At 33.8% G+C, this 14,622-nt stretch overlaps 1 protein-coding gene and 1 long non-coding RNA gene across 6 annotated transcripts in view; both read right to left on the bottom strand.

The window, feature by feature from the left end:
• LOC143226260 (uncharacterized) overlaps positions 1 to 8,853 on the bottom strand; it is a 58,305-nt gene extending 49,452 nt beyond the window's left edge. For 3 of the 5 annotated variants that reach the window (XR_013014467.1, XR_013014465.1, XR_013014468.1), the window contains exon 1: positions 8,608 to 8,848. This is a non-coding gene — a long non-coding RNA (uncharacterized LOC143226260). Of the gene's footprint in view, positions 1 to 8,607 lie in introns of all 5 variants that reach the window. The other 2 variants (XR_013014466.1, XR_013014464.1) reach the window with 2 other exon arrangements.
• LOC143226255 (uncharacterized) overlaps positions 1 to 14,622 on the bottom strand; it is a 283,013-nt gene that overhangs the window by 180,324 nt on the left and 88,067 nt on the right. The window lies entirely within an intron of this gene.

The following is a 14,622-nucleotide window of genomic DNA, read 5'->3' as shown; positions in this document are numbered from 1 at the left end:
GAAACTTAATATATTACCAAAAATGAAAAGAGAAAAAGTGCAAATTTCAATGTAAAAAAGAGACTGTTGGAAATAATAGCCAGTTATGAAGTTGTATAAACTATCTTGAGTTACACTTACAATTAAGATTTAATTAATCAATCAGTATAAATAGTGATTTACAACTTTCAACTGATAATATCTGATTTCCATACAGTACTTAATAATAAGATCTTTATTAGAGTGTAATTTAGGCTAATGCAGTGAGTTATGTGGAATCTTTAATAATATACTATGTTCAAGTAGAGCTGCGTTAGTATCAGAAAAATTGGATACAGAAACTTAATAATAGAAAATTCTATGAGATATTTATATAATGAAGTAGTACAGAATCTCTTAGTAACTGAGTTCATGAAAGAAAAAGACTGGGTTCAAAATAACTACAAACAAACAATCCTTATTAATTCACTAACAAACATTGCGTGTGTATACTTGCCCAAGGAACAATAAACAGTCTCTTCTACAAAAATAAGTATCATCATTTTATTGAGCTTAAACTATCTACCAGACTGTTTAAACTCAATATTTCTCACTTTACAGGCAACATCATATTCATCAAGAGGCCCATTACACCATGAGCAGAATAGGTGTGAGCTCAATACAATGGTAAGGAGAAAGATAACTTAAACAACATCAAATTACCTACCTGTATATATATATGAACACACACACACACAGAACAAATTATAAATTCAAAAACATACTATGTCAAATACTGATTGAGGTGTTTAAGACTGTTAAGGGAAATTATAAACGTAACAGTTGTTTTTAACTAAGACAACTTTATTTTTCTAACAGGTTAGCTGACCTCTCAAAAGGATTGCTTTCAGATGTAGTACATGCAGTTAATCTGAGGAAGTTAAAGGGAAGACACATTACATATCTGAATAATAAGGGATGGCTTTGAGTGTTTTATTATTTTAGGGTTTAGTACAGTGGATAGGACAGTCTCAACATACTGGAATATTCCTTGTTGTTTTTAAATTACATGTATTTATTTGTACACACAATATTTTTCTCTCTCCCCTAATTCAGGCTTGTCTTCAAACTAGTAGATAATTTTAACTTAGATAATAAAGTATATATAAAATAACACTTAATAATACATACTAAACAAATTAATCTTTTGAAGAAATTCAGTACTAACATAATGATTATAATAAAAAAAATGTAGGGACATATGTACTGAAATTGGTATGTTTACATTATAAAACCAAATAAATCAAACCCACTAGCCAACCACTGCAAATTATTTATACTTTATTCAATTACTCATTCTTAAATACCAAAAACAATATATCAGAAGAGAAAAAGCAAATAATAAAAAGAGAAAATACCACAATGCTTATATATCACTCAATTAAATATATATATACACACATACAGGGAGTGAACAAAAGAAGTTGCCCCTTTTAAAATGTTAATTTGTTATGTCTTTTAATAAATAATAGAAAAATTTGTAAAAACTATGTTTTAGAATGTGCTATTTTTCAAATATGATATCAAATCCTAATTTTACATAGCTTTTGTAAATACCTAAACTTTTATGATTTTGTGACATTTTATCATAAGAAGTGATGTGCACCCTGCTACAGTTTCTTAGATATTCTTATTCCTAGTTGCCTACAATTGTTAAAATTAGGATTTAAGATCATATTTGAACAGATCTCATCAAGTGTGTTCTAAAAACGTACATTTTAGATATTTTTCTGTTATCTAATAAAAGATATAACAAATTAAAAAGGCAACTTTTTTTTGTCCACCTCCTGCACATGGGGAAAATTTATACTAACCTAAGCAGCAGAAATGAGGTCTAGCTTTCATCACTCACACTTCATATCCAACATCACACCCTCTATAGTGGCAGTGGATCACCACTTGGCTGCTGTGGTGTCTCTTATTATTTCTCTAGCTCAGTCTAAAGTTTGGCTGGCTTGAGCCAGCTCTGTCAGCAGCTGGTGGTGTTACTGCAGTAGATATTTGCAGGTATACATGGTCCAAGTTTTTGTGGATATTTCCTGACGTGCATACTTTAAAAAATTGAACTTGCATCACTGTCAGGACTATGGCAATGAATGTTGATGGTTTCATTCACAAGTCAGCCATCATCTGCAATTGATGCAATCTTCAGAACCTCTTGGTCACTGGCCTCATATTTAACACTGCCAGTAGTCCAGTGATCCCTTTGTTTATCCCTCTGTTGTTATTGATGACACTACTGACAATAAGATCTTCACAGTTTGTTGGCTACTAGCAACAATGATTCCAAAGGTGTGGTATTTGTTATTTGTGGTACTGAGTTCTGGAAGACATGTTTCTCTGCCACCCAACATTCAGCTGTCCTTTAGGACAACCTCAACTCTCACAGGGCTTCTCTGGCTTAGAGATATAGTGATATTTTGCACAGACCAATGCACGTACACTACTTGTGGCTCATTGTTTATAGACACATTATGATAAGACACTTAGGGAAAGGGTTCTTGATACTGAAGGGCCTACCATTCATCTTTCTTGATAACAATGTTTTGGAAGCTGACTGCCATGTCTGCACCACTGGTACAAAGGTGATGCTTAGCTAATCATTAGTGGATTCTGCCACTCTGTCCAATAAGGTGTAAGGCTCTTAGGTCTGCTTGGTCCCCAGACTTCAGAATCAGTTAGGTCCCAAATGTCCAATGAATGACCTGGCAATGCATCTTTTAGCATAGATTTTACTAGGTGGAATGTCAGGCTGGATCCACGTGTCTTTGGGTCAATATGAAAATCTAGTTCATTACCAAAAAGAAAGTGCTGGATGTCCACTGTTATTTTCCAAACAAATATAATAGTTTTATAATACTATAAAGCTTCAGCACACTAAGGAACTTCACTTCACTGACTAGTTTGAGAACATGACAGCCAAAATGGTCAAAAATTTGATCTTAAACAGTAAAAGAACAGATTAAAAATACAAAATTGGGTGAATACCTATTAATCAGATGGTCAGTCTAGTGTGTAGGTTGAAAAAGTTATAACTGCCAGGTTATAACTATTACACTCCTCTCAAAAATCTATCTTTCGGGTGGAATAATCAAGAGACTACTACTGTCAAGTGATACTGGTATGTAGGTTCACATGTACTCATAATCGAATCATCCATAGAATGTACATGCCCAGTGTCTGTGTACTTTCTCAGTCCACTGGCTTCACTGTGACTTTGTTGACCAATATCTTATCAGCTGTGCTGTTCTTTGTTGTCATTCCTTTGATAATGGCAAACATGCTTAGCCTTCAGCCAAAATCCAAACACTCCAATACCATCTAACGTAAACAGTACTCAGTTCCAATAAAAAAAAAATTGAAACCAAGATTACAAAACTTGTTCCTATGCAGAAGCTGGCTCAGGTTAGGTGAAGCCAACCAACCTATACTTCTGACCATTAGGATCCACTAATGTTCATACTGTCATTCTTTAAGGATCATTTTCCACACACCCCACTAGTACAATGGTAAGTCTATGGATTTACATCAGCAGATAGCTCAAGGTGGCTTTGCTATAAGAAAACACACACACATTGTTTATACACATGTGAAGACTTTAAGGCCTCTTATGCTGATGAAACTAAATGCCAACTTAAAATACCAGCATTTGAATATATCGCTATACCTATAAAAATTGGAAAAAGTTATAAACCTTTCCAACTCTGCTATCTACCATCAATAAAAACAGGACATCCAATTTTTCTCTCCAACTTTAAAATATTTCTGACAGCAATGTCTGAATCAGGAAGGTATCAAGTTTCCTTTATTATAACTATATATGACAAGCAACATTATATCAGCAATGTATTTTCAAAGTACCTACAATATTGCCAAAGAAACAAGTGGACTTATCTCAATTGGAAAGTAACATAAATTTAGATTTATTAGTATGCGTAAGTTGTCAAAATTTCATCATTCTTTACTGATATCAGATAATCAAACCACATAATGTTTTCTTTTGATAGAATTTATAGTATTTTAGAATGCACTTAACACTACAATCCAATATATTTTCTCACATTATAATAAACCAATTGCAAAATACGTAAAAAGAAATTGTGATTATAAAAAGTTTTTTGCAGTAATTATGTCATATCTCAAAACCAATATGGCACAAGAAGGTTAAACTTCACAGGGGTATAAAGAATATTACATGGATATAAAGGCCAAAGTTGTCATATGATGCCATTAAGAGCACCACATAATGTCTGATCAATAATAACAACTGTTAAAAATGTGCTGTCCTAGCACCCAGAATGCATTGCATTAAGGTAACAATGAACATCATATTAAGTTCACAAATCTTATTTGGTATGCTGGCCACTTCCCAGAATATTGTATCTTTGAGTCCGCATGATATATGTACAATTTCAGACAGTCCCACAAACAGAAGTTAACTAGTGTCAGGCCCATTGAATGAGTTGGCAACTCACAAGAAGAGAAATGTGAAATTATTCTGCCTTTAACAGGTTCCTGCAAGATATGTTCCAACCAGTTACCAATAGGTGAAGAATCACAATTCTGCATGAAAACAATAATTTCCACCACATTCTGTCGATGAAACTAACATTAGTTATGTTCATTTCACAGTACCCTGCAGCATGAAATGTACACGTTTGCATTTCACATGCTGACGGGTATCAGAAATGTCATGATCTAGTAATAAAGTCAGCTGTAAAAACCACACCACCCTGTCATCTTAGTATGATGAAGGTGTTTAGGAAATGTTATATATGGATTAGTTTCCAACCAGATAATACAGTTGGATGTGTTGACAATTTCAAAATGAGTGAAATGTGCTACATCAGTCAATACCACATTGGCAGGAAAATGTTCAATAACTCCCAGTCTTTTATATAATTAACAATGGTTAAATTCATTTTTTTTTAAATCTTCAAACATAATGCAGCATTTCAGGAAACATTTCAAAGCTGACTGAAGAGCTCATTGAACAGTTGAAGTTGCCAAATCCTGACACAGGGTAACAAAACATCCATTGCTGCATCCATATGTACTTGAGCTGACTTTTTTAGACCTCAGCAACAGCGTCAGCTAACTAGGTGTTGATGAGCTCTATATGGTTTATAACAAATCCAACCTATCTCCTTGTATATCTTTTATAATTATACAACAACAATACTGGAATAAAGTCCTCTGCAGATGTTATGCACTCTGTAATTCCCTCAGTACTGCTTTAATGTTGTAGCCTATTGTGTAATTACACTTTACTAGCTCACCTATCTGTAAACTTGTCAATTTCATGTTGGTTAAATGAACTACACTGCAATCAAAAGAGTCATTTATACCAATCAGAAATGAATCAAAGTGGCCTTCCTTTCACATGATACTCATTACAACCCTGTACAATTTCAACTTCCTATACCATGCTATTTGTGAGAAATAATGTGCTGAGCTGTGGCACTTTCTTTGTAATCACCTTGTACTCCAGTGAATGACTTTTACATGCACACTTAGTTTGAATCACTCATAAAAACTTATGGCATTTTATGTATGGAGCTGCTGCTGTCTGCTTTATTAAAACAAAAATAAAAGGAAATCTTAGTTCAAACAAACATGTCACTAAACTATATCAAGATTAAAATGTATTTTAACTAATTTCCAGTAAAAGCCAGATGAAAGTATGAATTTATATTGTACAAAGCAGTGGTTCTCAAACTTTTTTTGACTTGCGCACACTAGGACAAGCTGAAAATTTTGTGGCAAACCTGGAAAGCCTTAACGATTTTTTTTAGGTACACGTTATAGGTAAGAGTTAAAATTAAAGCCTTAGAGCGAAAGTCACGCCAAAGCAAGCGATATTAATGTCATCTGCACATTGACAATACTATCACTTGCTTTGGCCGTGATTTTCGTTCTAAGGCTTGTTAACGATTTTGTGGTATAACAGAAAATTTAACACTTTTATTTTTACACATTTTCAATGTGACGCTTGTGCCTGCTTCCGAGAGCAAATAAAATTGAAGCGAGGCTCTAACATAGACAAACAAGTTCGCATTTGTTCATCGACTATAAGAAGCCTCTCTCTTTTGTGGCTTTAATTTCAGTCAATGCTGAAAACCAATTTCAAAAAACCACGAAGATGCAAATGAAAGCAGAACTTCAACTGCTTTTGAACTGATTGCAGGATATGAATTTTAATGGAGATCCAAAACTCATCCAAGCTCTTTTCGGAAACAATGACTGATAAAATTTGTCGTTTCGTAAATCAATGAGCTGTTCTTCCTCCTCAGTTGTAAGATTTGTTGTCTCGTTGATTCGAATGGATAGGTCACCCAGTTATATTCATCGATAGCAAGTGACGGAAGTAATGTTTTAGTGCGGTAGATCGCTTAATGTGTTCAAAATTTGAGGGACATTCGTTAATGGAAGGAAAACAATCAAGGACTCCTTTCGAGATCTTATTCTTCCACAGCGTCAACTTTTCATCGAAGGCCTTCAGTTTGGATGTTGCAGTAATAATGTTTTCAGATGGTCCTTGGAGACTTTACTTCAGAGAATTTAATTTGTCAAACAAGTCAGAGAAATTGAACCTTCAGCCACAAGATCTCATCATTAAAAGAAAATTCAAAACCTGCTTCCTCAACCTCCAAGAATGAAATTACTTCAGTTTTAGTTGGACAAGACGCTTTAACACCTGTCCTTTCGAAAGCCACCAAATTTCAGTGTGATACAGCAGCTTTTTGTGGGCCTGGCATGGCCGAGCGCGTTAAGGCATGCGCTCGTAATCTGAGGGTCGCGGGTTCGCATCCGAGTCCCGCTAAACATGCTCGCTCTTTCAGCCGTGGGGACGTTATAATGGGACGGTCAATCCCACTTTTCGTTGGTAAAAGAGTAGTCCAAGAGTTAGCGGTGAGTGGTGATGACTAGCTGCCTTCCCTCTAGTCTTACACTGCTAAATTAGGGACGGCTAGCACAGATAGCCCTCGAGTAGCTTTGTGCGAAATTCCAAAACAAACAAAAAAAAAGCTTTTGTAGTCTGAATCCATCGTCTCACAGAGAAGAGAGAAAAGTCGAGACTTGATGAAATTTACTACTTGAATAACTTGATTCATAACAGACTGCAAATCTTTCAGTAAAGATTTGGAGGCAAGCACCTCTCTGTGTATCATGCAGTGAACAATCCTAATGTTTGGATTTTGTTGGCGCACCAGAATGACAAATCCCTTCTTTTTACCTTACATTGAAGAACAGCCATCGGTGCAAACGCTGACACAGTTATTCCAATGTAATTTGAAGAGCAAAATGTTTTCCTTCACCAACTCGAAAATGTCTTGGCCTTTCCTGTACTTTTTAAATCTTTGCAAAATTAGTATTCGTTTACGATTTTCCATCTTTTATGAATCGAACAAAAGTCAGAACTTGAGATTTTCCACTAACGTCAGAAGATTCATCAACTTCAAGAGACCATAGCAGAGACAATTCATCTTCAGGCGCTTCCAAGTGTTCACAAACTTGATCCTTCAAATCCAACGATAAGTCTACAATTCTGAGTGAAATTGTGTCACTGGACAGTGAAACGTACTTAACCTTTCTGGCAGCATCCGTTCCAAGCATAGTTTCAACAATGATTGCTAACACTGGCACAATGACTGATTTGGCCTCCATATGCGCTTTCTTGCGTTTTGCCAACAACTGAAAAACCTTACAACTTGCAATCAATCCTTTTTCGGACAGCTTCATCTATTTCACAAGCTTCCTTGATCGCTCATGTTGTTGAGCCGCGAGATTCTCGAAGTAATCTTTTGGTCTATCCTTCACAGCTGAATGTTTTGTTTCCAAGTGTCTCTTCACTTTGCTAGGAACAAGCACCTCGTTCGATAAAGCTGCATTGGAGAGTAGGCAGAATGGTAATTGAGAATGTTCCGATTCCAAAGCGATAAAACTGTATTCGATATATTTGTTTTTGTACTTTCGTTTGATTCCTTGCTTTTGATTCAATACATTCTCCTTTGCAGCACCAGACTAACTTTTTTTTTTTTCATGGATAAATGATAAGCTAATTCATATTCGATAAGCACGAAGTTCTGCAATTGGTATAAAATTCCTACCTACAGAATATTAGCTGTAACTTACCGCATAATGAGAACATGTTCCAGAAAGCAGTTCGATTGTTTGATGCATCATTTATGACGTACGAAGCGCTTTTTATGCATAATAAAAATTCACTGTTAATTCATACCATTATAGTAAAAGGAAAAATGTGTTGGTTAAACATAGTAGCCTACTTTTTCAAATTAATATAAATCAAACATAATTATGTGAATCATACATACTTACATTACAATTTTTGATAGAACCTTTTGTAGTCCATTTCTTAAGCTTTTTCTAATCACATTAGCCATTTTAAGCCTAATGTTTGGAAGAGCGTAAACTTAAAACTCAATAAATCACTAAATTAAAAACACAAAACTAAATAAAAGTTCTGGATTTTCAAAAACGTAAAAAGGATGGTAAAGCTTTTGATATTACCAAGAGTTTTCTGAATTTCTCAAATTTATGTTGTTATAGATAACTAAGAGTACTTACGTTTAAATGATTCTCCCACAACGGTTAAAAACGTTCTATTTTGCTAAGCAACCGCAATTCAATATCTCAGAATAGAACAATGTGATGTAACCAATCAAATTCAGCTAGGAACAAGCGACACTTTACAAAAACGAAAAGAAAAATGAATATACTTTCTAAAATTAACAAATGTTTAAGTAATCCACTTTTTAACACATTTTTCATAATTCTTGCAACCACTTTATTTTTTATTAATTTTCCAAAATTAATTCAAATAAAAAGTAGTTACGTTATATGCAATAAAACCTAAATGACAAGTTTGTTGTTGTTGTTGTTTTGAATTAAGCACAAAGCTACACAATAGGTTATCTATGCTCAGCCCACCACGGCTATTGAGAGCCGGATTTTAGCGTTGTAAGTCCACAAACATTCCGCTGAGCCACTGGGTAGCAAATGACAAGTAATTAGAAAAATGAATCAATAATGGCATGTTAAATTATTTTTAGGCCCGGCATGGCCAAATGCGTTAAGGCGTGCGACTCGTAATCCAAGGATCGCGGGTTCGCATCCCCATCGCGCCAAACATGCTCGCCCTTTCAGCCGTAGAGGCGTTATAATGTTACTTTCAATCCCACTATTCGTTGGTAAAAGAGTAGTCCAAGAATTGGCGGTGGGTGGTGATGACTAGTTGCCTTCACATTAAATTAACTTTTAAATTAAAATTAAAAGTTCCGGCTATTTGAACTTGTACTACATCGCAAAAAATAAAAATAAACGTCCCCCAGTAACTCAACGGTATGTCTGCGGACTTAAAACGCTAAGAACCGGGTTTCGATACTCGTGGTGGGCAAAGCACAGACAGCCCATTGTAGCTTTGTGCTTAATCAAAAACAACAACGCAAAATAAATCATAGGCTCGTCAGTTGTTCATTATAATACGTACATATAATTTTGTACGTAAATATATTGAAGTGAACGAATGCCATTAACTTTTTTCTCGCTGCTTTCATTCATATAAGAAAAAAACTACAAAGACATTTAAGTTTCCGCATGTAGTTTTACCATTTATATTATACTTATGTAAATATATATTGTTTCCATAATCTTTCCAAATACAGACAAATACTATAAAACGAGTTTATATAAAATTGTGTTATGATGCAGTTAAAGTTAAAATATTAATAACTAAATCAAACTTCAAAGAAATTGCAATATTTGCAGAAATACTATGTACTATTCATGTTAATGTAACACAAATAATATTTAATAAATAGATGTATGTCGGATTGAACATGAATTCGTGAAATCAAAGTATTTTGATGGCTAAAAATTATTATACCAAGATATTGAATCTTACATTTACTAAAAAAGAACAAAGCAATTCTATAAAGATATAAGACGAAACCCCAATTTTCAATTTTTTTTTTTAAAACATCGATGCAAAAAAATAGTAATAATTGACATTTCATAAAAAAGGTATAATGTCAAACAAACAAATACATTAAAATTTTAGAAATAAATAACTTCACTTTTGTCATCCTGCAATTATTATGTGAAATACATAAGCAAATACCTAATTGGACTACCGAAACGATTCACCAAGAAACGCATCGACATATATACCATAATCATACCAAATCCAGATATTCATTAAGAAACACATCAACATAATTATACCAAATCCAGGTATTCATTAAGAAACACATCAACATATGTATACCAAATCCAGGTATTCACTAAGAAACACACTGACGTGAACACTGTAACTATACCAAATCCAGGTATTAACTGAGAAACACATCGACATATATACTATAATCATACCAAATCCAGGTATTTACCAAGAAACACATCGACATATATACTATAATCATACCAAATCCAGGTATTCACAAAGAAACACATCGACATGTATACTATAATCATACCAAATCCATCCATATATTTACTATAATCATACCATATCCAGGTATTCACTGAGAAACAAATTGACATATATATATTATAATCATACCATATCCAGGTATTCACTGAGAAACACATCGACATAAATACTATAATCATAGCAAATCCATCGACATATTAACTATAATCATACCATATCCAGGTATTCACTGAGAAACACATCGACATAAATACTATAATCATACCAAATCCAGGCATTCACTAAGAAACACATCGACATATATACTATAATTATACAAAATCCAAGTATTAAAATCAATATTTGTTTTTGTTTCGCTTGAGGCTATTTGAGGGCTATCTGCGCTTGTCGTCCCTAATTTAGTAATGTAAGAGTAGGTGGAAGACAGCTGATCATCAGTACCTACCGCTAATTTCTTGCGTTACTCTTTTAACAACGAATAGTGGGATTGACCGTTACGTTAAAACGCACCCACTTCTAAAAGAGCGAGCATGTTTGGTGCGACGAGGATTTTAACCCGCGACCCTTGGATTACAAGTCGAGTGCTTTAACCACATGGCCATGCCGGGCGAAAGTAATGAGAAGTACTTGTAGTTACTAAGGGTAATCTGAAACAAGTAACGTTGAGATGCTAGTTTCATATGGAGGATTATCACACAAAAATATATTATTCCTGGTAGGATTTTTCTTTACTAATTAAAATACTTTTTATTGGTGTTTTAAATAGAAAGTTCTACTGTTCATGATTTTTGGCTTTAAAAGATTACACGTTCGCCAGTGGCGTAGCTAGGGAAGGGTGGGGGTCAAGGGTGTACATCTGTCCCCGGGCGCAGCGTCGGGGTTGGGGGCGCCAAATTGATGTTACATAATTGGGAATGAATTTCAGAATGAAATGTTTTCCCCTCTTAACCAAGTAATGTCCAGTGTCCCATATATGAGAGTTGCAACGTCATGTGTCGCCACAATTTGGTTGTGATTTGGTCACGTCATACCATAACGCTGTTATGAAATCGTCAAAATGCAGTAACTTCATAGCGAATAATCAACGTTGTTATGTAACATTGTGTGAACGTTGTGAAATGAACATTATATGCTGTAAATCAGTAATCAGAACGCACATTACACGAGTACTTCACCGAACAAAGTCGGTAAATTGTCTATTACTTGATCCAGTTTTGCAATGCTACCATGACCTCAGCGCCTTGTCCTTCGGGAGTAACCGAACGGCTATAACAGATAATTGATCCCCGCAAGTCTGACCAATGTTTCATGACCAATGCTGTCAGTGAACAAAGGTCATGGAGTGACATTATTCACTGGACTAAGAATGCAAGTTGAAATTCTTGATATGAGTATGCTCTCTTTGAACACACTCCCATTAAATGATCAAGAAAAAAGATGTTTAACATTACAGATATTAATTTTGAGGTAAAGAGGACTGGAAGGTTAAACACGAACCATCTAGTGGAAGAGGACTATTGTATTGTTTGAAATGGTAAGTGAGTTGTACCAGTGATGAATATTAGTAGTCTGTTCTCTTTATTATACTTTTAAAATTAAACAATAAGTTATCCTCTTATAAACACTCTTAAACTCCTATATTTTGTTTGTTTTAATTGATATTTTTTTACCTAGTGTTTTCCTAGCATCATTACAATATGTACCTGATTTGCATGTTTCTTTGTTTTTTCTCTTTATCATTTAATACTGAAACTTATGTTAGTGAACTTTTTATTTGTCTTTCCTACAAGAAAACATCTCTTAAATAGCAACTTCTATAACTTTTTAAGAAATAAAAATTCATTCAATGTTTTTGGTAAAAATAAAATATCTACTATTTCTAAACTACTTAGTTCAGAGACGTCTCAAGAAATGTTTCCAGGAACAGAGGGTTAAAGTTAAGAGCAATGAATCTGCCATTACAGACAAGTGCTTACAATCAGACTTGATCATTATGATTTGTAAGACTCATTTAAGTCATACTGTAGATTTGCAGCTATATATACACCATAATAGCAAATGTTGGTTTGTTCTTTTAGGTTCTTAACCCTGCAGGAGAATTTCGTCCTACATAAAACAGCTGCTTATATAGGTACAGTAATCTGAAATTACATAAAGCGCATTATTTCAATGGCATTTACTGTGTATGTATGGTAAGAACAATACATTTCTGTGGTAACCTGCTGTTGATATTACCAGCAAGTGGCAACAAGTTAATCCCAATCACATTATGTCAGGGTTTACAGAATGTCATCAAGACTGCATAGATTTCTTTGAAAACCTGACTGATAATTTCCATGTTTTATATCCAAGAACTTGCTGTGGTAGTGACATTTTCCAATATTAAGCTACAAGGTAGGTATCTAGAGGTTTTAAGTAAAGCTGCTGATAAACCTAAGAATTTTTATTGGAACTCATAATCAAGTATTCTTTATAAACATAATAAAGGAGAATCAAGATTAATTTAATGCATCACTTCTCAGCTTGCAGGCTGAGCAAATATAATTATTGTCAGAAAACAACAAAATTATAAACCCTGTCATTTTGAAACTCCTTCAAAGGTAATGAGCACATTGTTTTTTTGTAACTTACAAGAGGGTAACAAATTGTAATTAATGGAAAAGTAATTAAAAGTTTTAATGACATTACGAAACCTAAAAAATGATCAAATGTTTATACACTAATATTTTAGTAGTATTAAAAGGGATAAACAAGTTCTTGCTTTTCTGACCCTGATGTTATGCACAAGAAACACTTTTACAGGGGTATAAAAACTGTTAATGCTGAGTTCCTTTAAATTATTTCACGAGTACAAATTGCTGAAGACAGTGATTGTATAGACTTATGAAAAGTTAACAAATGTTTGAAAATATCAAGATATTATTATTTTTGACTAGAATTTTCATGATACCAAAACACTGGATTAACATCTCGACAGGACAATAATCAAATACTGTGATTACATAATGCACTAAACTCATACCTCACTAAAAAACAAAATATACAACATGATCACTTCTGTTATGTTTTACCAGATAGGGATGATAATTAACACCTAAAGGCTATAATTACCTAATAAAGCAATGTAGTTAAACCCCACTATTTAATAAAGCATGTATCACAACCACTCAAAAAACATAGCTGATTATGACCAGAAAAAAAAATACATACCAGTACTGTTTGTACACTAAGTCCTGTCTAATGTGATAAAACATTGTACTGTAGCCAGCTGTGTTTTAATGTACAAAAAAACCACACAATGGCTCTCTAAGGAGAGCATACGTCAGCTTCCACTTGATAAATCCACTACCACTGCTACATAGCCCATGAACACTTTAGCAAATTTTTTATTCGTGTGGAATTTTTCCATCGTCTTGTGACTCCTAAAATAACCCTCAAAGTTGATGATGAAAACATAATGATATGAACTGTCTCAGATATATATTTTTTCAGCTTTACGAGAATCTAGATTGACCAAATGTTATTATTTTACATGAGTAATAAATGTAAAAAGGTTCAATCATAAAGGAGAGATATTCTGATAAAATATAATAACTTTTAAATAGTTGTGTTTAAAAAATAGAGAAAAATTACAAATAAACTTTAAGAATATAATATAACAAGTTAGAAACTTAAAATCTCCCTGTGAATGCATTAATTAATTTAAAAAACTACATGTACTTTGGACTTCAAAGGTTTATTACATGCATTAATGATCTAATGATTTCATTCATATATAATTTCAGTCAGACAAAACGGTGAGTGGATGGTAGATAATATTCTAAACATATCATACAGAATGTGTTTGTTTTGTTATAGCAAAGCAACAACGGGCTATCTGCTGTGTCCACCAAGGGGAATCAAAACCCTGACTTTAGCATTATAAATTCAAAGACTTACCTCTGTCCTACTAGGGAACAGACAATGAACACTTGTATAACAGTTGTTATGGAGTGAATGCCTTTTCTAAGTTAGCATTCACAAACTTCATATCATAATAATTGTTGTTATAACAAACTAGTATTCCAACCACTACTGTAGTTGTTGTATGCCAGTGAGACTGATAAGCTATTAAATGCAATGGTAGCCCACATCAAAATCTTATATCAAGG

This window comes from Tachypleus tridentatus, chromosome 9 (assembly GCF_004210375.1).
Source record: "Tachypleus tridentatus isolate NWPU-2018 chromosome 9, ASM421037v1, whole genome shotgun sequence".
NCBI classification, from domain to species: domain Eukaryota; kingdom Metazoa; phylum Arthropoda; class Merostomata; order Xiphosura; family Limulidae; genus Tachypleus; species Tachypleus tridentatus.
The sequence above is the reverse complement of the archived record's forward strand: the minus strand, read 5'-3'. Positions and strand labels throughout refer to the sequence as shown.